The sequence below is a fragment of the Protopterus annectens genome, chromosome 12.part0 (assembly GCF_019279795.1).
Source record: "Protopterus annectens isolate FY-2018-M chromosome 12.part0, PAN1.0, whole genome shotgun sequence".
Lineage (NCBI taxonomy): Eukaryota > Metazoa > Chordata > Ceratodontiformes > Protopteridae > Protopterus > Protopterus annectens.
In genome coordinates, this window is record NC_056746.1 from 1375143800 (window position 1) to 1375168394 (window position 24595).

General features: G+C 39.8%; 1 protein-coding gene across 5 annotated transcripts in view; it reads left to right on the forward strand.

The window, feature by feature from the left end:
* SNPH (syntaphilin) overlaps positions 1 to 24595 on the forward strand; it is a 716339-nt gene that overhangs the window by 405778 nt on the left and 285966 nt on the right. The window contains exon 1 of one of the 5 annotated variants that reach the window (XM_044090432.1): positions 5797 to 6127. The exons of the other annotated variants lie outside the window; for them this stretch is intronic. The gene's annotated coding sequence lies outside the window, so the exon portion shown is untranslated. Of the gene's footprint in view, positions 1 to 5796; positions 6128 to 24595 lie in introns of those variants that run through there. 5 annotated transcript variants of the gene reach the window in all.

The following is a 24595-nucleotide window of genomic DNA, read 5'->3' on the forward strand; positions in this document are numbered from 1 at the left end:
GCAGAGAGTGCTGTGCGAGCCACATTGGGCTCTACATAAGTTGCTAGATTTGCTAGGTCCCATGACATTTCAGCAATTCCGGCAAGTAAGACTGAAGATGTAAAGATCAAGAAGTTAAAAGGAGAGAAACTGAGAGGGAAGCAGGCATAAATATGTATAAGTGACATGGAAAGGAAGAATTAAAAAAAAAAATACAGTGGTAAGGAGAATCTTCATAAGACTTATTGTCCAGACCTAGTAAAAATATATGGAAAACATAAGTTGCTCTCATTTTGTATGCAGAAGATGAAGTATTGTTACAGAGTAAGCATGTGCTACAGAAATCCAGTGAGAGAAAAGCAAAAAACATATGCAAGTAAAATTATGCAGAACAGTAATATATAAGTAGATAATGAATAAAATAACACTTGTATACAATATAAATTCAAATGACAATGCAGAAATATCTCTGCATTTTAATTGAGTTCACTGTTTAGCCATTATGTTAAGCAAGCAACAATGCCCTACAGGGTGCGTGTTGATGTGTCGTTAATGCCCACCCATGGGTGTTATGAAACTCGACACAGCAAGCTGAGGGCATCTACACCCTTGGAAGGACAATAATTATACATTAATACACACCCTGGAGGGCATTAGTACACTCTCTGTAAAATTGTTGTGTTTTACTTGCATATATTTTTATTACTGTATTTTTTTAGTATATTTTTGATGTAAAATAGTTCCTCTGCCTAATGTTTCAAACTTGCTGCAGTATATTTTAATGGTGTTGGAGGAAGCATTTTACATCCAAAGTATAACATATAAAAGAAATAAACAGGTATTTTTGGTCCGTTACTCCTAAATCATTTGGTTGGCAGTCATTGAAGATTGAACTAAACACAAATAGTACAACTGAAAACAATAGACCAGTGGAATAACGGACTTCGTTGTCTGAAGAAGGTGGGGAATCTCCCTACCGAAAGCGCTTACAAAAATAAATTGTCCGTGTTCAGCCTTCATTATAGTAGTCCATTATTCCACTGGTCTATTGTTTTCAGTCATTGAAAATTAAAATTACAAAATAATGACATACATTTGAGCTTCAGACTTTTATTTTCTTCAGAAAGTTCATGCTAATATAAATTCTTTACCTAAGCAACTTTGTAATTTTATAAGAACAATAATTAAAATATTTTTCTGTTTTAGAGCCTTTGTTCCCCCTTTATTTTAGGCTTTGTTCAGATTTCCTCAGCTGAAAGGTGCAGAGGTATGCAAACCTCTCTACTGCTGCTGCTGCTAGCAGTTATGTTACTCACTCTCTCACACCCACCCACACACATATCTGTGCTTCAAAAAAATGCATGCTGACGAAAACCCTGTTCTAGCAACTTTCTAAGTTTATAAGAGCAATATTTAAATTCCGTCCCTATTTTTAGCCCTTTGTTTCCTCATTATGTGTGTCTCTCTCCAGATTTCTTGTGCCGAGAGGTATGGTCGAAAGGTATGCAAAGCTCTTATGTGATGCTGCCAGGGATCGCTCAATCACTCTCCCTCTTCACTTTCTTTCTCACTGAAACACACACACACACACACACACACACACACACACACACACACACACACACACACACACACACATATACACTAACCCACACTTTTTTCTGATTCATTTATTTTTGATAATGTCTCTCTCTTATTTTCATACATGTATACATTCACACACACGCATGCTTTTTATTTTACACTCGCTGAAGTGCTACTTACCGAGTGTAAAACAGTAGCTCAACCGATCTTTCTCACACTCATACATGCATACACTCTCTCACACACAGATATATTTAAATTTTACTTTACTTTTTTTTTACATATTGCACTCACTAAACAGCAGAAATGCTACTTATCAAATGTGAAATAATGGCGGACATTTGGTTTTCTCAATCCAAGCTCCAAGGCAGCTTGATATGCTGCTGTGAAGCAGTGGACTCGTTTTTCAGCGAGCATTACTTGTACATTAATACCCTGCTGGAGAAGGTTCGTTCTCCAATCAGGGTACTGATGTACAGTAAGCCCATTACTTGTACATTAATACCCTGCTGGAGAACGCTCGCTCTCCAATCAGGGCACTGATGCACAGTAAGCCCATTACTTGTACATTAATACCCTGCTGGAGAACGTTCGTTCTCCAGTCAGGATACCGATGTACAGTAAGCCCATTACTTGTACATTAATACCCTGCTGGAGAACGTTCGTTCTCCAGTCAGGATACCGATGTACAGTAAGCCCATTACTTGTACATTAATACCCTGCTGGAGAACGTTCGTTCTCCAATCAGGATACCGATGTACAGTAAGCCCATTACTTGTACATTAATACCCTGCTGGAGAACGTTCGTTCTCCAATCAGGATACTGATGTACAGTAAGCCCATTACTTGTACATTAATACCCTGCTGGAGGACGCTCACTCTCCAATCAGGGTACTGATGTACAGTAAGCCCATTACTTGTACATTAATACCCTGCTGGAGAACGCTCGCTCTCCAATCAGGGTACTGATGTACAGTAAGCCCATTACTTGTACATTAATACCCTGCTGGAGAACGCTCGCTCTCCAATCAGGATATTGATGTACAGTAAGCCCATTACTTGTACATTAATACCCTGCTGGAGAACATTCGTTCTCCAATCAGGGTTCTGATGTACAGTAAGCCCATTACTTGTACATTAATACCTTGCTGGAGAACGCTCGCTCTCCAATCAGGGTACTGATGTACAGTAAGCCCATTACTTGTACATTAATACCCTGCTGGAGAACGCTCGCTCTCCAATCAGGGTACTGATGTACAGTAAGCCCATTACTTGTACATTAATACCCTGCTGGAGAACGCTTGCTCTCCAATCAGGGTACTGATGTACAGTAAGCCCATTACTTGTACATTAATACCCTGCTGGAGAACGCTCGCTCTCCAATCAGGATACTGATGTACAGTAAGCCCATTACTTGTACATTAATACCATGCTGGAGAACGCTCGCTCTCCAGTCAGGGTACTGATGTACAGTAAGCCCATTACTTGTACATTAATACCCTGCTGGAGAACGCTCGCTCTCCAATCAGGATACTGTTGTACAGTAAGCCCATTACTTGTACATTAATACCCTGCTGGAGGACGCTCACTCTCCAATCAGGGTACTGATGTACAGTAAGCCCATTACTTGTACATTAATACCCTGCTGGAGAACGCTTGCTCTCCAATCAGGGTACTGATGTACAGTAAGCCCATTACTTGTACATTAATACCCTGCTGGAGAACGCTCGCTCTCCAATCAGGGTACTGATGTACAGTAAGCCCATTACTTGTACATTAATACCCTGCTGGAGAACACTCGCTCTCCAATCAGGGTACTGATGTACAGTAAGCCCCTTCTCTAATTTTAGTTTAGCCATGTAAGAAAATATATGGAAGGCAGTAGGTTGTATGATATAGCGATTCTGATGCAAAACTGAAAGTTTTTCTGTCAGTAGTAGAAAAACCTCAGTCTCCCTAAAGAAAGGGACTATCCTTTAATAAAAGGATACAGTGTAATAAAAAAAAGCTTCATGACTAGCCCATCAGTTTGTCTGAAGTGTCTGGTATCCTAAATCAATTTTAATTGGAAGAAAATAGCTGGAAATTTATCCTACAGTCTCCACTCAAAGTTAGGACTTGGATGTGATCGGATGGCCAGGCATCTACATAGCTGTACTTTGAAAACAATAGGAAATTCTCCACATCTCTGAGAAACCACTCCCACTTTAAAGCATTACTGGTTCTTGACTGATCCAGCATACAAGACCTAGACTTCCACTGGACGAAGACAGAGTTAAGAGAAAATCCAGTCCTGGTGTGATTGGGTTGCCTTTGAGAACTTGAGCCCTGTGTGAATATAAAGATTTAATTAGTTCTTTATTTATGCATCTGTTTACCCAGGGTCGAAGACTGATTTACACAGACCATTTCAGGCTCAGACCTGGTGGGGAAAAAAGTTACACAAATAACCATTACATACAAAATGTACCAAAAGTAACAAAATGTTTACAGTTAAAGGAGTTTATTTCAGGGTAACTGTAAATGTATTTGTGTGTGCCGGAAAACTGCCGTCCATTAAAGTGGATTTATCACCATTGAATCTGTCCTGTGCTTCCATTTTCAAGTCATAGACTGTAGTTATCTGTGTGATATCCTGGATGTGTGCTTCATAAACTTCTTTTATATTCGGGGTCTGTGTCTGAGGGTGGTTAATGCTAAACTGAGTGTAATTCAACGTAGCGATTTGTGACACTTGAAGCACTTTGTGCTTTTAGCTTCATCTGTTCCCCATCTTTCTTATATTGGCATAGTCTACCTGTATAAGTTGTTAGCATTCAGCGATATTTATTTTTTTGCTTTTGTTTACTGGGAAAGTCCAACTGGGCACTTGACCCATTTTCAGTGGAGGTCTGGACAGAGAGTCTGATGTTCTTTTGTTTCAATATTCTATAAGATGTACATTTTTTTAATTTATGCTTGGTTCTTTTGAATGCCTGAAGTCTTCTTGCAGACGATATATTTAAGCCCAAAGTGTACAATCCAAGACTAAAACATTTATAAAAATTATTTTATATTTATGTCACATATGTTTAGTTTGGAGTTTGAAACGTCACACCTCAACTAGTCTGTGAAACAGTTGATTAATTTTTCACACTTTAGGCAGGAATCCTGTTTTTGCAGCAGCTAAGACATCAAGATACATGTATTCTGAGTACAGCATTTTTCACAATTATTTCATGATTTGAGATCTTCCATCTCTAAGTAGCCAGGATTCTTGCATACTCACACAGAACATGCAACTAATATGAGTTGAGCTTTGTACTACTAGTTTGGAGGAGTTCTTCCCTGATGATGATCTAGAATGCTCTTTAGCTTTACACCTTTTTTTTTTTGTGATGGAGTTGTATACAGTCTGTCTTAGTTATGCTGTAGTAGTCAGTACAGTAGGGAGTCGATTATCTGGAAGTCAATTATCCGAACACAGCCCTCCTGAGATTTTGGGTAGGAAATATCAAGTCTGAATATATAAACATTGTACGTATTTGCTTGTGTATTTTTTTGAGATTGTAGCCCACTTGTGTTTGAAAAATATTCTTTATTGTCCTCTGGAATCACCGAATAGTTAAAAAGTGTATTCCCTGTGTGCAGGAAAAACAAGATTTTAGAAGTTTTTTATCCAGTTCAATGTATGTCTGATTATCAGAACAATTAGATTATCCGAGCTACCCTAGGTCCTAATTAGTTTGGATAAATGACTTACTACTGTATTTTGGCTCTGCACCAGGGCTGTTGGTGATGGCTCTTTCCTGTGTCTTAATACTTTCCATGAATACTGTGAGTGGAGGATTCTGCAAACAGTGATGCTTTTCATCATATATTTGTAGTTCTGAAATCAAATTAAAAAAAAAACAAAAAACTCTTAACTGTTACTGTTTTGTAGTTTATTTGTAAAGCAGTCATTACTGTGCATTAGAATCTGGGTCGGCTATGTGAAAAGGACATTGGTCCTACTCAAACAAATAAACTGGAGCAGTAAGCAGTGTTACCTTAGAGAGATGCCAGTATGACACAGTGCACAGCAAAAAGCTGGCTTTGCATGGTGTGACTTTGTCATATTTACAGTAGGGTTGCAAAATACTGCGTTGCATCTGCTGCCAGCACTGACATTTGCCTTTTGGCAGTTGTAATAGGTCATGTCACACAGGAGTAGCGACAGAACACTGAAACTGAACTATAACCTTTAACCATGTGTGTGCTGGTTTGGAAACGCTGATAAGCTCAGAATCTGTCTTTAGAAACAAACCGAAGTGCCAAGATCTGTCACCAGCAGCTAGCTGTACAACATCATCTGCCTTCATTAACTTCAAGTAAAAAGGTCTCTCTTCAACAATGCATTTTTTTAGTTTCAACAGAAATGAGCATTACGTTTGTTTGTATTGGTTGCTGCAGTCTGCCTCCCTTCACAGATGGGAAATGAATATGGAGTATTGTTTCATTGGTGCAGTTAATATTACTGATTGGTGCAATGGACACAAAAAGGGAAGCAGAAAGGTTTGTTAGAGCATGGGCGTTGTCTGGGAAGGTAAGATTAAATATTTCAGAGATTTGTCTGATACTGTACATTCATGGAAGGGAAGGTGCTTGTTATCATAATATTGACATTCTGTTGCATGCTGTATCAATTTTTTTTCATATTTCGAAAATGAAAGTTATACATGTGGATTTTTCACTGACAGATGTCCAAAATCAAATTTGTCAAGAAAAGAGAAAACAGTGTAATGAAAAACTTGAAATGCATATTTTTCTTGCCATTATTTTACAAGAATTTGTACACATTTCAGTAGCCGAAAGATGCTTACTTATCAAGGAATTATACTAGAAATAAATCCTAGCTCCCTACATTAATTTTAGGAAATAACACCAGTACTTACATGTTTTTGTTGTAGAAACATGCAACGAAAAGGTGCCATGTGCAAATTTAAGTCTTTAAATATATCCTCCACGTGTATACTTCAGTGCCCATGGCTTTGGTTACAACCATCTATAGATTCGGGTGTTATTTCATGCAGCACAGATGTGCACCATTTTTCTTCCAGTACAACTGATACAGATCGCTAAATACTGAGTTAATGCAGCTTCTAGTAATTGTTTGACCTTCCTTTTGCAAATTGTGATGGGAACAGACTGCTAGCTGAGTACTGTGGGATATTTCACATGCTTCCAGTAGCTTTGCAGGCACTCAGTTGGCTCTATTTTTATCAGGGAGGTGACAGTAAAGGATAGCCACTCTTTATTTTAAAGGTGACCTTGCTGACTGTTAGACAACGAAGCTTGCATTTTCTGTGCGGCATATTTTTTATTTTTTATAGTGAACCATTTGTCATCTGTTAGCACTTATTTTTAATTATAGTTTTGCCACATACCAATTTTCATTTACATAATGTTGGAGTATAATCGTACTTGTAATTGACCACATTTTTAATTCCACTTGTTTACTGTTGAGCCGTCACTTGTGGGACGGGACCAAGTCAGGATAGTCTCTTCAGAGGTTCATAAGTACTTCAAAGAAATAGTTTATTTCAGTGTAGGTGTAGGCCCTGGATAGGTTTTAGGCCTTATTAACCTGTGTTTCTGATGACTGATCTATGAGGGGAAATACCTCTTCACATGCATTCCTACTGAGGGTTTTAGTTTGCAGTAATTTACTGGGGATGAAAAGGTCACAATTTATAGCTTGCTGCCTGAGGTCATTGTGGTTCAAATGTTACAAATTACCTTCTTAATTTTATCAGCAAAAGACAGGAGTTATTTTTACTTCTGGATTAAATCTTAACATTTCAGTACTTTTATTTCTTTTCAGACTTTGGGTTCATTCCTCTGCCTGCCTAAGACGTTGTGTCAGGGATTTCATCAGGTGCTCAGGACACGCTGCTCTTGGTGCCCATAAGCAGACCTGTCTCACAGCTGTGAGTTAAGGCATGACAGCTGTAGCATCTGGGGCTTTGCCTGGTGATTATTGTAGGCACTTTGTTTTGGTGAAAATAGCAGGTCAGCCATGTCTGTTGGTGTGTTGCTAGATTCCTTCAGTCACCTGTAGGAGGGCATCTGGTGAATCCTCCGTTACGTCTGGTGCACAGTTTTGACCATCCGTCCTCCTTCTCCAGATGTGGCTCTTAGGGGGGAGGTGCTTCTCTAGGTATAAATCTGATCATCGATCTATGTGCACTGATGAAGTCAAGTATCTGCGCAGTCATCTGTGAATTAATGTTTGAGACCCTGCTTGGTATTTCTGTGGCTGGATACATTCTTAATCCCATTGCAGACTGGCATTTTTTCTCTTTGATGGCCTAATATTTAGAGACACACACAATAGCATTATGCACTACACAAGGAGATGCTGCCACATGCTGAAGCTCCCAATTCTCCTCTGTTATCCTTACAACTTGGATCTCAGTCTTGAACCTCCTATATTTGATGCCTAAAGCAAAATCTAACTATCTCTGTGATGGTCAGATAAGCTAATGCTATCTCTGACATTGTCCCTACTCAGAAAAACAGAATTTTAAGCACTGCCTTAAGTGGCAGAAGATTAACCCAGCCACTTGCAGGCACCGGAGAGGTAGAAACGCCTGGACTACATGGTTAACAGGAGGATGGAGAAATTTGGACTTACTTGAGCAGAGCTAGACAGGAGGCCTGCAAACATGGCCAAAGGTGTCTGTTGCAATACTATCAGAAATGCTAAAGAAACACAGGATTGGCTTGTGTTGAACCCCCCACCTGCAGAGGGAAGTCCTTTTTTCTGAAGTGATTCTCACATGTGTTGATATCCTCATGATTAATGGCAATTTGCTTCCAAGGGACACAAAGGAACTTTATTCCACAGAGCTGAATTTCAGGTACATCTCAAGATGTAGGTGCAGCCCATCTGCTTATCAATCAGCATGATCACATTTGGAACCAGCCTCGATGCAGGTTGCTGCCTCTCATGGTACATGCTTGTGAGTCAGTGGTCATTTTCCGAGTTGAGGACTCCTATCCTCTGGGAACTTCCCTGGACTTAAGAGGGTTGAGTTCTTACTGGATATTCCTGCATTAAGGCTGATATTTCAGGACCTGACTTTAAGAACATGTTCAGTAGTGTAATGGGACCTGCCCAAATAGATATGGTAACAAAGCCTGATGCCAAGACTAATCTGTGTGACAGGCCTCTTACAATTGTTTGCTCTTGCTGTCTGGCATACTTCAAGCATTGCATTCATGTGACCTACACTGGCCACATCCACATGGCTGTAATACGCTTGAACACCCCCCCCCCACATGTCTGGCTGGCACACTTTGAGCATTGGATTCCTGTCACCAGATAAATGGGTATATGCCTATCCCACATGACCCCACACATGTAAGATGTACATAAACTTGCCCCCTAATGGAACTGGTGAAGGTGGTATGAACTCACTTATTCAGTTTTCCATTAAATGCCTTAGGAGTTGGAGGCTGTTTTATCCAAAACATATGATAGTGACTCCTCTGCACCCTAACCTCCCACCAATGAATGACTCCTCCTTTGGAGAAGCCTTTGACGCTGATAGCCTAGACTTTTTTGTATCCCTAATTACCCCCCACCGAAACACCTCTTTCAGAATGGTTGTGTCATTAAAGATACGAAATTCAGGTAATGTATTTGGCTACGTACCTCCTGTGAGTGTTTGATAGAAGGGGCATATGTACATCCTTCTCTTAGTGTAGCCAGTCATAAATGAATGTGTGCAGACTAGACATCTGAACTTTAAGAATGTCATATTAGGCCTTTTTGAATGGATTCCTTTATAATATCCTGGGTGCAGCACATGCCTCGGACCCCATGGCACATTGCTGCCTGCCCCCCGAGCAGAGTCTTAAGGCTTGGACAGGTTGGATAACAGCATTTTCCTCTGCTGTTTGCATCACCTGTTTAAATTCCAGCCTTTCCTAGCGGACTGAAAAGCGGAGATGCTCTGCTCATTCCCGAAGTCTTGGATCAAGGAGAAGGTGATTAAGACATGGGTGTGTGACATTGTGTAGGTTTCCCTGAGACCCTTTGTAAATTTGACTGTGCTAATGCTCTGCCTAGAGTAGCAAGATCAGGCATGTGACTGCACATAATGCCATGACTGAGGCTACCCATCCCTCAGTAAGGATCTCATTTGGTCCATATCAGCGACTTCTTTTAAGAGGGAGGCTTTATTTAGCCAAGCTTCTCGGGGTCTATTGGATGTTGTCGAGAAAGCATCCATCTTCCACTATAAACAACTTCTTGGAGGTCTTTCAGTTCTCTAGAACTCTTTTTTTAATACCTAACCAACCTCTAGGAAGTAGTAGCTGCCTTCCTGAAGGGTAACAAAGATTCTCCTGCATTACACATTCCTTGGTCCTTTACATGGTGGGCAAGTTACCCAAGAAGGTGACACTACTGGGCACCATATCCAGCCTTGTCTGTGTATGTGAAGGGGCAAATCTTGCTTATCCTGGTTTGGAAATCCATCACTAAAGAGCAGGAGGTTCTAGACTTAAATACTTAGTGCTGCATTACATTTGCTTCATGGCAGAAGTAAACATCAAGTCTTTGAAAAGTTTTTAGTGCTTTTACTATTTTATCTCCTCTTCATTCTTATTTTTGAATACCTTTGTGAATTCTTTCCCCACCTTCCATGGGCACACAACTCCTCCATGAAATACCATCAAAGATGCAGGGAGTATTCCCAATAGTTCACCGTACCTATTTCCTTTCTGTCCTTCCCCTTTAGGATGAGCTTGGGAATCTTTTCCATGATAGTGAGCTGGTAGGTGACAAGATTGCTGTCAGGTTTAGCCCAATGACTGAGCCAGTTCATTTAATAGTATATTAAGTTGTGGTAGTACATGCTGAGTTACTGCAAGTAATCAACACCTAATAACCAATAAGCATTTATCTTGGAGAAGTAAGCCCCCCCCCTGCACCCCCAGACCTTATGTGTACTAACTCTGACTCCAAACTATCTTGGAGAAATGGGACATATTAATCCCTATGAAATAAAATTCTGATCTCTGTATAGGGAATTATTCTCTCCTTATCCATGACCGTGTGTAACCAGACAGAACTCAGTGTTTGTGGGTTGGCAGGTGGGACATTTGGAGGCTCTTGAGAGATGACCCATGCTAAAATGGGCTACACCCAATGCTGTGCACCCATACTGTGTTTCCCCTGTCTCTAGAGCTTTGCCATCCCAGGCCCCTTTCTGCTGGCTATACTTCAGACTCCTTATAGCACCCCTGATGTCCCTGCCCTTCTACAGTGTTCTGTGTTTCTCCAGAGCTGTGCACAGTACTCATGGTTTGACCTGACGAGGACCTCAGACTTGGGAGCATTACCTGTTTGCTTGTACATACATCCACCTCATGATCCTACTGTCCACCTCATGATTTAGCTCAGCATTATAACAGTTTCTGCTGCTGCCTTTTCACTGTATTCCTGGTCGCTTAGTCCAGGTGTAGTCAACACCCCTAATCCATTTCTTTCTCTGCTGCTGTCACTTCAATTCTCTTTGCTTATACCTCTTCTTGTGACTCAGGTGCAGGACTTTACATGTATCTATGGGCACCTTAACTGTGCCCTTTCTGTCCTTTTGGTTAGACTTGTCCACTTTCTTCCTTAGGCTCCTCCCTTCATCTGTCAGTGTTGAACCTATATCTGTGTCATCAGGAATTTGATCCTGTTTCGTTTCCCCAGGATAACCTGAAAGAAACCTTGTAATGTAGTAATCACAAGATTTCCACCTGCACTAATCCATTAATTACCTTCATTATTCCTGATGTTGTCCCTCTCACCATAATCCTCTGTCAACAGCAGTCTTTGATCTGATAGCAGTCCCTCCATGTTTCCTAACAGCCACCAGTGTGGAACTGAGTAAAAGGCTTTGGTAAAGTCTACACCGACCACTTCTACCAGTACACCTCTGTTACTGCATCCACGTTTATGAATGTATTACAGGAGAATGTATGACTGACCACACCTATCCATGAAACTGATGTTGGTTAATGTCCTAGAGATTTTTTTTCTGGACACACAGCCAGCTTTTCTCTAAGCATAGTCCTCAACTTTTGGTACCACTGATGTTATGTTACTATAGCTATAGTTCCCTGAATGTTTCTCGACTCCTTTCCATTTTTCCAAGGGTATCACACTTGCTGCCCTTACCTCAGCACTGGCTAGTGATATTTTTGGTTTCTGTAACAGGAGTGAGTTTTAACACACAAACCAAATCCCGATGACTCTGTGAAACAGCCAGTGTGGTCTTTGTGCTTTACCATTCCGGCTTCCCACCCTTCTCTCTCTTTCTCTCTCTGTCTGTCTGTCTCTCTCTCTTTGCACTGGTCTCCCCACCTTGTCTATCTCCTTTCCAGAATGGCCCTATTGCACCATTTCCGTAATTAAGACAGAGGTAGTGTTCAGAAGTGCTGCTTTTTTTTCCGGTCTTCTGTGCTCTCCCTCCTATTTTTGCCCAACCTGGCCAGGTGTGACCCTGCATTTCTTTCATTCTGCTGTGTATTTAAAGATATTGTTAATCTTCCAACTCTCTTTACCACCTCCCTTTTATTTTGCAACTTTCTTCCCCTTTCCACCATTTGTTGCCTTTCCAATAGCCTTCTTCTACTGTTCCTAATCTTTCTTTAATCACTAGACATGCATGTTTTTGTTGCCACATTTGGCCTTCCATGTTCTCATTTTCTTCAGACATCAGTCCAGAGCCCTGAGTATTGTATCCTTGATTCAGTTGGCCAGTGTCCTTGATTCAGCTGGCCAGTGTTGCACATAGGCATCATTCTTCAAGTACTTTCCTGAGTTTATTTTAAGTAAAGAAACATGCTGTAGTATTTCTTTACTTTGAATAAGTAAACTGCCTGCAGTGCCTTTTTTCAAAATAGCCACAACTGAAGTGCCATATAGTGGGAGATGCTGTGCATCTACATGACCAGCCCCATGTGTTGGATGTCCTATCTATTACAAACACAGTCTGGACAGTTTCTAAACTGTGGGTGAGGAAGCAAGGAGCTGAAATTCAGAGTTTTCAACAGTAATATTACTTCCACATTTAAAATGGTCTAATCATTCTTAGGATAAGTTAAGTATTTTGCTTCAGTTCTGGCAGGCAACTTGATATGGAGAGTGAGTATTATTGATTGTAGTGATAGCCAGTGTGCAGGACACAGAGTCACCTTTTCCTTCACAAGGCTGTTCAAGTAGAGGGCTATAGTGAGTTGCCTTTCAGGCACCAGGATCTCTGACATTACAAGGGCCCTATGGACCTCAACTCCTAACCGATACAATTATGACAAGGTAGTGGAACATGTGGGAGTGAATGAGATGAGATGTAAAACCCCAAGGGACATGAAAAGAGGCATGCCAGAACTTTCCATGCATGTTACAAATGCAGGTAAGATACTAGTCCTCAGTAGAATCTTTCCTTCGCGTTGAATAATGCCTAGATTAAAAAAAAAACATAATTGGATTTTTTATGCAGGGTAAAGTTCATGGACATTCCAACTTAACCAACATATCAGTCCTGAAATTTGATCACATTAAGGTGGTTCTTTTCAGTGTCAGAACTCTGAATAATAAATTGCCTGATCTTGAGTAACTCCTGTATTGGGAAAATATCCACATCTGTGGAATTTCTAAAACTTGGTTTAAATGTAAAGCGATAGCTGCCTCTGTACCAGGGTTTTGCATTTTCATGCCATCAGACCTAATGGTAGCTGCGGTGGAGTTTCTGTATTGGTCAGGGAATAGATCCCTTGTGACTTGCAGACTGAACTCATTGAACTACAGATCAGTCTAGACAGGATAAGTTATCAACCAATAGCTTGTTGCAGAACACCTTTGTCCAAGTGATAACCATACAAGATTTCTGTGTGTTCTAAATGTTCTCCCCGTTAGGAAAAATGCCCATATTTTGGATGACTTACTACCATAACTATCAATCTCTTAATGCAAAAAATTTGGACAAAGCCTAACAAAATGGAGGGGGGGACAAAGGCTCAAAAATAGAGACAGGTTTTAAATATTGCACATATAAACTTAGAAAGTTGCTAAGGGTTTGTTTTAATTTTAACATGCATTTTCTGGTGGATCTGAAATCTGAAACTCAAATACATGCCATTATTTAGTGACTTCAATTCTCAGATCATCCCAGCGATTTGCCAGAAAACCACAAATGTTTTTAGGAATAGACCAAAAATATAAGGCAAAAATCTGGACAGTTGAGAGTTATGCTTACTAACTTTCAATAAACTGGGACCCTTGTACCTCCAGTGTAGAGTATGCTCAAAAATTCATAAAATTAGTAAACCAAAATTCCCCTTGAGCAGATGGTAAATAAACCTGCTTAGAAGATGAAACATTCTTGATCTGATTCTTACAAATATGGCAGCCTGTTGTACTACTCTGATATCTCCTTCCAGAGTGAAGTCTGGCCACAAACTTGTGACGGTCTCATTTAAATTCCTAAAAGCTTGTGCAAAAAAACACAAAGTAAGGACTGCAAACATGCCAACCTCAACCTACTCTGTGATGAACTGTCAAAATTCACTTATGACCAACTTTAATACAGCAGCATGCCGTACTAAGAAATTCGACACCCATTTAGAAAATGCATTGAACAAGCGGCTCCTACCAGAACCAAGTAAAAGGAAATTCAAAATCCACCCTGGTGGTCCACTGCCATAATTTATGTATTTATTTATTGATTGATTGACATTTGTTTACCAGGAAAGTTCACTGGGTCAGAAACCCATTTTCAGTGAAGGCCTGGGGAGAAATGCTCCACAAAGAATTTGTACAAAGTTTAACAAAGAAACATGGAAGTAGCATATTACAATACATATAAGTGTATAGAAATAATGCAGTACAGTTCAAAGTTTAAACTAAAGCAAAATGCATAGTATATGACACAGAGAGTAGATGCAAACCAATAGAATGCATTAAAATAATTTGCATACATTAAATTACGCACGTTAATTACTTCAATTTACACATGCATTAATTAAGGAGGTTTGTTTGCAATTAAACTATATATCAAATGAAACTCCTTAAATAATTTATTAGGTCAAAAACCTCTCTTCACAAGGATATGAAATGCAGTACAAAAATATTAAAAAAACACTATCAGGTTCACCATAAGCAACTATGAACTTAGGCTGGTCTCTGAAGCCTGATATAACTGTGTCCTCCTTTAGTTATGTTAGGAAACTAAAAAACAGTACCCTACATTCCAATGAACGTATTCATAATGACACCTCCTATTGTGATCCACAAACATCTCCAACATCCTTGCAAACATATTTTGTGCCAAATTCACTCGGAGTACAATTCAAATCCCAGAATATCCAAATCCCTTACTCCCCCAGTTATCTATAAAGATCATTTACTGAAAATGCTAACAAAAAACAAAAATACTTCCTCAATGGGCCCTAACTATATACCTGATTGCTTGATTTATATGGTTAAACATGCCCTTTCAGGCACACTCCTTGGACTGGTCAACATACATTTAGCTACTGGTTTTGTCCCTGATGAGTGTCACATTGCTGTGTGGATGGCCCCGCATAAGGGTGGCTTTACATTTAACCCAGGAATTTTGGACCTATGAGCCATACAAGCCTGCAAAGTCATGGAACATATAACTGACCTCATAAACTGTGATATTAAGAATCTTATTAGATTTGACCCACAATGGTGTGTCTTTGTGAAAGGTAGATCCTGTGTATTTAATCTGGTAAATTTCTTTTGAAAGGGTTTCAGAATCTGTAGTTGGATATGTGGAGCAGATGGCATATTTTGACTTGGCCAAGGCCTTCACCATTCCCCATGCTGGCATCATACAAAATCAAAATGTTTTCAAAACTGTCGCATTTGTAGTAAGATGGATAGCAAACTGCCTGAAAGACAAAACCCGCACAGTGCAAGTTGTAGTTGCCTCATCAGAAAGTATGAAAGTGATGCCAGGGAATCTTCTTGGGCTAGGATTATATAGGCTCCAGGGCCATTAGCCTAGTACACACCTATGAACCAGTGGTGTTCCTCAGAGCTCAATGCTGGGGCATATCCTTTTTGGTATTTACTGCTTAGATATTCAGTCAGATGGCCAAGGCCTCCAGGTAACCATTTGCAGATGACTGCTAACTGGGGGATGTTCTGAAGTCACTGTGTGGCACCCAAACCCTCCAGAATGAACTCTCCTTAATAAACTCTTAGTGTCTTCAGTTTTGACAGACAACCACTCCCTCATCATACTATATAGACAGCACACCGCTACAAAATGAAAATATACTTGTTTCTTGACAAAATCCATCTTGTGACGATGGTTGTCAGGTAATCCTTTTATTTAGCCCAGCTAATTGCCAAAGGAATATCATCATGGTCTAAAGATGTAGTTACCAGCCAAGCAGCCCAGGAGACCATTAATGAGCCAAGCCCACCAAAGCACTGTTTGGTTAAGTGACTATGGAAAGCATCTCCTGAAACATATCAAACAATTGAAAAGACCAGAAAAATTCTTAACCAAAAAGGTCACAGGCCTAAAATCCCTGAGCTACCAAGAGAGGCTTGTAGCTTTATCCTTTTTTTTCCAGTGTCCTATATTCTTGTGAAGAAATCTGTGTTGCTTATCTTGCTATTAGAGAGAGACAATTGTCCTGGACCTCTATAAGCCCAATATCCCCACTGGTACTACAACCAGGGATATAAATCTTCAGCAGCAGATAATAAAAGCATGGTAGAGGGATAGATTTATAACCCAGAACTCTAGAATAAACTTCCCCTGCATGTTAAGCAGCAAGAATCACCATCTTCCTTTAATCATAATTTAGACAAATGGATGGATATCCACAAATTTATTCTGGGATTGATTGATATGGCTGTTCAGTAGAAAGGAGGTTCGGCCTGAGGGGGAGGATACTGGTAAGGTTTGAACAGTAGCGCAGCTAGGTTGGGGTGAAGGAGGTATCTAACTTTGCTGCAAATTGTTGAGGGTGTGATTGTCCAGTCCTGGTCACTCTCTAGTAATAGTGCATACTGGCTTTTAAATCCCAGTATTACTTTTACAGTCAAAACTGAATGCTGTATAGCACTCCTTGTGTGGTCTAAACTGTAACAACTGCTTGCTAAAGTTTAAAAGAGAAACAATATTTTTTTGCTTCTTTCATTTTAAGACAAGTCTGAGCACTGTAGAATTTTATGCATGGTATAAATTACAAAATATTTTGTTTTTTTGTTTAAGTCAAACCTTTTTATTAGGTGTCCAGAGTCTTTTGTTTTGAAAGCACCAAATTGCTCTTACTGCAACTAATTCTATAAGTTACAACTCATATGATGCATCTAAACCTTTACTTGACAAAACTGTAATGTACTCAGAAATGTTGTAATAAGCACATACATTTCATTTTTATTCTTAATGTAAAGTCAGTAATTTTTACTATATCTTGCTCCGTTGTTACACTCATGTGTGGTTTAACCTATAGCTCTTTTCTTTTTGCTGTCAGCTGAGGAAGGTGGGGTGGGATGCAGAAACAGGATATGATTGGCTGTTGCATTTAAGACATACCAGGTATCAGATCATGGAACATTTATCAATTGCTGCTGTCCTTCTTGCCTTGAGGAGAGGCAGGGGTGGGAGTGGGATGCGGAAGTAGGACATAGTTGGCTGGTAGGCTCCTTGCATTTGATAAGTACTTGCCAGCCACCAGATCACAGACCCATTTTTCTCTCCACCAACCCCTTAAGTTATTACCAGCATTAATGTATCATGATTTCTACCACACAGACTGAGTGAAATTTCTAGGAGCTCGTTAGGTGTACACTTTCAAAATGTTTAGTAGTATGTCAGACTAAGGAAAATAAGCATATGGATTCAGGCTAAGAACTTGATCAGGAAGTCCAATTTAAAGTCTCTATCTGTCCAAAAAATGGTTGACTCTCTGGAGGACAGCTTTGGAAAAAGAAAGGTTGTGCAAGTAATGTCAGGATCACATTACAGTAAACACAGAACACTGAATATTCTGAAAGGGGATTGTATAGAGGAAGAATATGCCTGTATTAGACCAGGCAAGCTGTGGACATACTCAGGCCTTCTTTTTACAAAAAACACCCCCTCCAACAAAAAAAAAATCCTTGGAATCCTAAAACTGGATGACTAGACATCATTAAAATGATCCAATGGTCTCCACCTTTAAATGGTGAATACATAAGCTCTGCCAGATAATGCATATAGTTAATCTGCAGTAACTGCAAACATATATAGAAGGTTTCATTTAATTTTATGTATACGTGAGCAAACCAGATTTATTTTAAAACCTGCAGTGAAGACATTTCTAATTCACAAGTAGTGGCTGTGAATGCAAAAAAATGTGATTATATAGCTACAGGGTATGTGAGCAGGTGTCTAGAAAAGTCTAAAATAGTCCAGTTCTAAGAAGGCTTTAAACATTTCCTGGTGACTGAACAGCAGTACAATGTTAATGCCACTGTTTGTAATAATGAAGACTTGAGTTCAGGAATAAATCACTGTGATGTCTTGGTGAATACTGCCATAGACTTGAGTTCAGGTGTAAGCCACTGTGCAGACTGGGTGATTACAGGGGTGGGTGATAATGACTGCTTAAGAGGAGATTCCAAGACAGGTCAGATTAAACCAGCCACTCCCAATCAGTTATGCCATCATCTGAGTAAGCAAAATTCAGGAGCACTAAAAAAAGACAAATCAGTAGAGGAAGGAACAGACAGAGAAATCTCCTTAAGTTAGAGAGTACAGTAGGTGACAAAGGATGAAGGAAAGGAAGGCAGCACGAACCCATCAGCGGTTAATATTAGGCTTCAGAGTGGTGGCCACTAACCATCAGGGATGGCACTTAGCTGCATGTGAAGAACTGAACCACTAAAGTGTGTTAGTAGGAGAACAGCAGGGAAGGGTGTGCAGTGGATCCTCTGCCGTGTGGTAAGTGCCACTGTAGGACAGGGCATCCCATAGCATGGAACACGTTGGAAGGCTTCCTTCAACCTAGTATTGCTATGGCTTGGATGCCACAGCTTTGTGCCTGTCTTTTAGTGTGCATCCTTACTGAAAATGAATAAAAATAGCAGATGTGTTCTTTCTACTAAGGATAGCTTCATTTCTGAAGCATACAGAATGTTCCTAAATGAACAAATTCCCTGAAGGCTCCCTGAGATGCACGGTCAGCTCAGAGTAATTCTCTCATGTCATGGTCTTGGCTGATAACACATGTTCAGTGGATTGACATGTTCAGTAGATATAGTTTTGTTTTTGTCTAGAATTGTAGCTAGGGTGGGGTGAATGGGGCAGCCTTCCCTGGAATGAATAGTAGTAATGTAGTACATACATTGTATCTGTACTGAAGTGTTTGCTTCAGTGCTTCATTTGTGGTATTAACTTGTAAGAAGCCATTTGCTCAAAGCTTTTCAAAGGAGAAAAGGCCTTTTTTATGGTAGAAGTGTGACCTGGCTTGTGCTTCCTCCTGAATGTTAGGAGTACTAACCCTAGAAGGAACAAAGCCCCTCAACATGAGGGACATCAGATCGGGGTATGCTATCTGCTGCTATATCAGCCAACTATGGCTTTCCTTTAAGGCTTTGGCAACTGAACAGAAGTCTCTTGGGTGCATTTGTTCATTTCAGGAGTAGCAGGGAAGCTTTTCCTTAGTATACATTTAGAAGCTTTTAGACTGAAAAAGGGTTTGCAAAATCTGTCTCACTTAAAGTTCATTTCATAACATAGTTTTTAACATGTTGTATGACCATGGCAGAAACTTGGAGCAACCAGTTTGTGTTAAAGAAGGTGGAACGGTGGGTCTCTCTTTTTGGAGAATGTTCCCCTGCACCCTAATGGCAGGAATGTGCAGTTAGAACTTGTCTGATCGAAGACTGCTTGAACAGGGCTCAGTTTTTAGCTTTTTATTGGTTAAATAATTCTTGTTACTGCTTAACCAGATCTAATTTTGTTTAATTGCCATATGTTTTTAAACTCCACTTTAATTTTATCCCACATCCAAGATATATTTTCATAAAAAAAAATCTGCTTTTATTTTAATTATTATTGGAGAGTGGTCTGAAATATTTGTTGGAAGCATATCAAAACTTTCAATTGATTACACATGCTCCTTTGAAATGTAACTTCTGTCTAGCCTTGCCCAGTTTTTGTATCTTGGGGAATAGTATGTAAATTCTTCCTGAACTACAACTACTAAATTCACATCTTCCATACCAAGCATTTTCATAAATTTCTTCAAAAATCTACTCCCTTGTGTTATATTTTTCATTCTAGGCCCCCTAACATATGTATAATATTCCCTGCTGATTATTCCTCTCAGAATTGTCCTAAGCTCCATTGTAGCACTTTTAGGTAGAATATAAATACATGCCAATGTAATCCTCCTTCCTTCCAGTAGCTTCTTAGCACTACAGTTCTACCATTATTATTATCATCTTTTATTCGCCTCTTCTAACACTATTGGAGCTCCTCTCACAGTTAATGTAAGTACTCCTTTTTCTTTTACTCAGATATTCTGCTGAATAAGCAGAATAATCATCCTGAAATCCTTACTTTATCAAATCCACATGCTCAGTTCTTTCCAAATGTGTCTCCTATAGCATAGCTATTTGTACTCTGAATTTTTAATATAGTCCACTACTATTTATTTTTGTATATATCTGTGAGAACATTCATATTTAAAGGTCTGAAGTATATCATTATGATAAGAAGTTGTCCTTCCCACCTGTTATGTAGAACAGCTTTTGTTTAAATGTCTAGCTTCAGCTTTTGTGTTGCGAGCACACAATAATGTCATCTTTTATACAGTCGTTTCTGGTCATATCCATTTGAACCTGTCATACCGTACAAGACTGTTTTTCAAAGTTAGCTGGACTGAGATTAACATCTTCTCTTCTGGTATCTTCCATTATAATATATTCATTTCAACAGTTCCAGTACAATGTGACATACAGGTGCATTTATTTTCTGTCCAGCAGGACCTACTGTTGGTACATTTTTAACACAGGCAGCTTAACAAATGCATTTTCAACACAAGAACCTGTACAAATCAATTTTATATACAAATGACATATAATTCTTTACAGAACTCCAGCTAGCTATGCTGGCATTTGTTATACATCCACTGCCTTACTTCTCCTGGCATAGCTGGAAATACTTCACATCATCACAGCTGGAATAAATTTACTCCTCTTCTGCCTCGTGTACAGTGAGCAGTCATTTTCTACAAACACTCTACTCTCTCCAACCTTTTTCCTTCTTGTCATACTTCTGTCAGAATCAACTCTTTCTTGGTGGTAGGAATACATCTTTGCTATGAAAGATCTGGGTTGATTTCTCATGGCCAGGTTTAGAGCATACGCAATATGTGCCCATTCAGTTAACAACTGCTGCTATGAAATATCAGTCCAGTTGCTTATTTGTGCTTTCATTAAATTAATACAGTCAGTTCCTTCCAGTTTCTGTGGTACAGCAGAAAAACTCAGGTTTTCCCAAAGTGCTATGTCCTCTAATTCCACCATTTATTGTTTTTTGAAAAAGCAGCTCTTGAGCCGTATCATACTCAGCCAGCCTTTTCCTTATTTCAGACCCTGATTTTGCAGTTTTATTAGCTCATCTGAATGTGTTTAAAGCTTCTTCCATTTTTCCAGCCTTTTGTTATTTCAGTTGACATACTTCAGAGTTTCATTTATTTTAGTCCGCTCTGAGCATGTCTTGCACCAAGGCTGGGGCTTGAACTTTTTTTGCTGAACATCTGTAGGATTTTCCCACCCGGTATTTGTACCTCTTAATTTCTTAGCACAAGAATCAGAGACAAAGCAAAAATAGTGAGAGAACAACATCCCAAAAATAGGGGCAGATTTTAAAAGTTGCACTTATAAACCTAGAAAATTGCTAGAATAACAGGTTTTGTATTAGCATGTATTTTCTGAAGGATATAAAATCTGAAACTCAAATGTCTGCCATTATTTAGTGACTGCTGTCCTTAATGACTTCCTGGAAAAGACAGAATTTTGAGGAGCTCACCAAAAATTTGAACAAAAATCGAGTAAAAGTAGCCAACTCAAAATCCAGCTCCAGGCAAGTGACAAGTGGAATACCTCGGAGTTCAGTCCTGGGACCACTCATGTTTGGCATCTACTTCTCTGAAGTACAGGCCAGCACTAAGGGACTCTGGCTAACAAATTTCACAGATGATTGCAAACTGGGAGCCATTATGGAATCCCCAAATGATGTAGATATTCTACAAAAGGGCCTTACAGAAACAGATGCCTGGTGCCAGAGCCATGGGCTCAAGCTCAATGCCAAGAAATGTATAATTATCCCCTTTGGGAAAAGCCATGTACCCATGAATTACCACATAGGTGGCAGTACACTAAACACCGAAAGTGTGATAAGGGACTTAGGGACATAGGTGGACAGTGGTCTCACCTTCGATAACCACATAGCCTCAACAGTCAGGAAATACTTCTATGTGGCACTCCTCATCACTAAGGGCTTTTCATCCAGAAAAAAGGAGGTCATTGTCCCACTGTACTCATCCCTCATTAGACCCATTATAGAGTACAACGCCCGTTTGGTATGTACCTCATAAGACATCTGCAACAACTGGTAAGGCCACAGAAATACCTCACTAAAAGAATCACAGGCCTAAAGCAGATGCCCTATGCTGACCATCTAAAAAAAACTCCAGCTACACTCTGTCACATATTGCCTACTCAGAGGCGATCTCTGCTTAGCATACAAGGCCATGTCAAACCCAGTGCTGTTGGACATGCTACACTTAAAGAAATCCCAATCCCTCAGAACCACCTGCTCCAGGAATCTAAAACTGGTCATCACAATGAACAAAACATGCTGGAGGGATAGGTTTCTGACCCAGAGACTCCCCATACTCTGGAATAGACTTGCCCATACATGTCAAGCTGAGCACCTCTTTGGCCCTATTCAAAAGAAAATTGGATGGGAGATGGGAAATTCACCCCAGGGTTCATGTCCGTTGCCCTGATAGGGGACCACAGAAGTAAATATTCTGGGAAGAAATAGCCAGGGAATTGTTATGGCTAGGCTTGTACAAGCCTTAGGGCCGATAGCCTAGTACCAAACTTTGAACCTATGAGTCAGTATGTGAAATTCCAGACAGCTGAATGGTATGCAAAAGAAAAAGTTATAACAACCTCACCTTTTAATATTGGTTAAAATAGCATCACAGACAGTTTGAAAAAAACATGTAAGCATCAGTTACATAAAGAGTGGTAAAGCAGAGTTATTTATAGTTGGACTGAAAAAATAGTCTTACACATGCATACTGGTCACACTGTTACTTCTGAAGAGGCACACATGCATACCTGTCACATTGAGGCAGAGTACTGTTACTTCTGAAGAGGCACACATGCATATACCGGTCACATTGAGGCAGAGTGCTGTTACTTCTGAAGAGGCACACATGCATACCGGTCACATTGAGGCAGAGTGCTGTTACTTCTGAAGAGGCACACATGCATACCGGTCACATTGAAGCAGAGTGCCGTTACTTCTGAAGAGACACACTGGCAGAGAGGCCAACATAGCTCTCAACTGTCCAAAGTTTCACAGAATGTCCAGATTTATGCCTCATATTTTTGGTCTGTTCCTCATAAAAAAATTTTTTCTGGCAAATCAGTGAGGATTGGAGTCGCTAAATAATGCCATACATTTCAGTTTCAGACTTCTTATCCTTCAGAAAAATGCGTGTTAAACACATCCTGTTATTCTAGCAACTTTTTAAGTTTGTAAGAGCAATATTTAAAATCTGTCCCTGTTCTCCCCCACATTATTTTAGGTTCTATCCAGATTTATTGCTCTAAGAGGTTGAGAGGTATGCGGGCCAGTGATATAAAAATGTAATTCTGCAGCAAAGAAATTGCTGGTGTAAAATGGAAGATTTTGAAGCTAGGAGAATGCAAGGTAGTGAGGGTGTAGTAAGCCAAGTTAAGTAACACCCAAAGATGCTACAAAGTCTGAGTAATAGCAAAATCATTTAGGAGAGAAAACTGGATAGGAGAGAGAGTGCAAAAGATTTGCAACAGGCAGGGGTTGGGGGTACTGATAATTTAAACAACTGCTTTTGCCCTTCCATTGAGACATGCTAATAATGGTGGTAGTGGTGGGTAGAATGGAGGTATAAGGTGCATTTAGTACTCCTAGAGTTTTTCAGTACCTGTGAGAGGTTCTGATTAGCATCTGTGAACATTTAAGTGTGAAGATGGTGCAACTTACTGGGAATGTGTGATTAAGGAGCTTTAGGTTATGTGCACAAATTGATTAATATTAAGTGAACTTATCCTCTTTGCATCATTGTCAGACATGACCCGAGTCATAAGAGCAGTGGCCATGAGAGTAAACATTTCAAAAGTAGTCCCTTGCCTTATTACATTTATGTCCCGCATTTGCTGCAGCTGCCTATCATGTATTTTTTCAGCTATCTCCAGTCACGTTTTCTGATAGAAATCACTTCAACAGACACTAGTTTTGCCATGTTTTTAGATGGATGTTTTAAATACTTCATTTAAAAGGATTAACTTGCACAGGTGATGAAACTATACAGTAGGATACTGACTATGATTAGACTATGCTGTACTGTACAAGATGATGCACACAAAAACAGAGTGGAACTGCATCTGCTAGGCCATATGAAGCATTTCCTAACAAACTAAACCATGCAATTACATTGTGCTATGAAAGACCGTTGTCTCCACCTTCTTCCAAACACAAGAGTTGTGTTGCCATTTAGAAGTATGAAAAGAACTGGTTTACTGTTTCTGTAGCTGTCACCCATAAGATGAATCCCCTTCATTAGAGATAATTGAAAGTTCTGAGTCGCATCATCTGTTGTACTGATGCAGCACATTCTGCCTTGCAATAGCAGGAAATGTCAGATCATTGGAAGCTGAAACCACTGGCATGGACCAGAATGCCTTTGCAGTATGCTG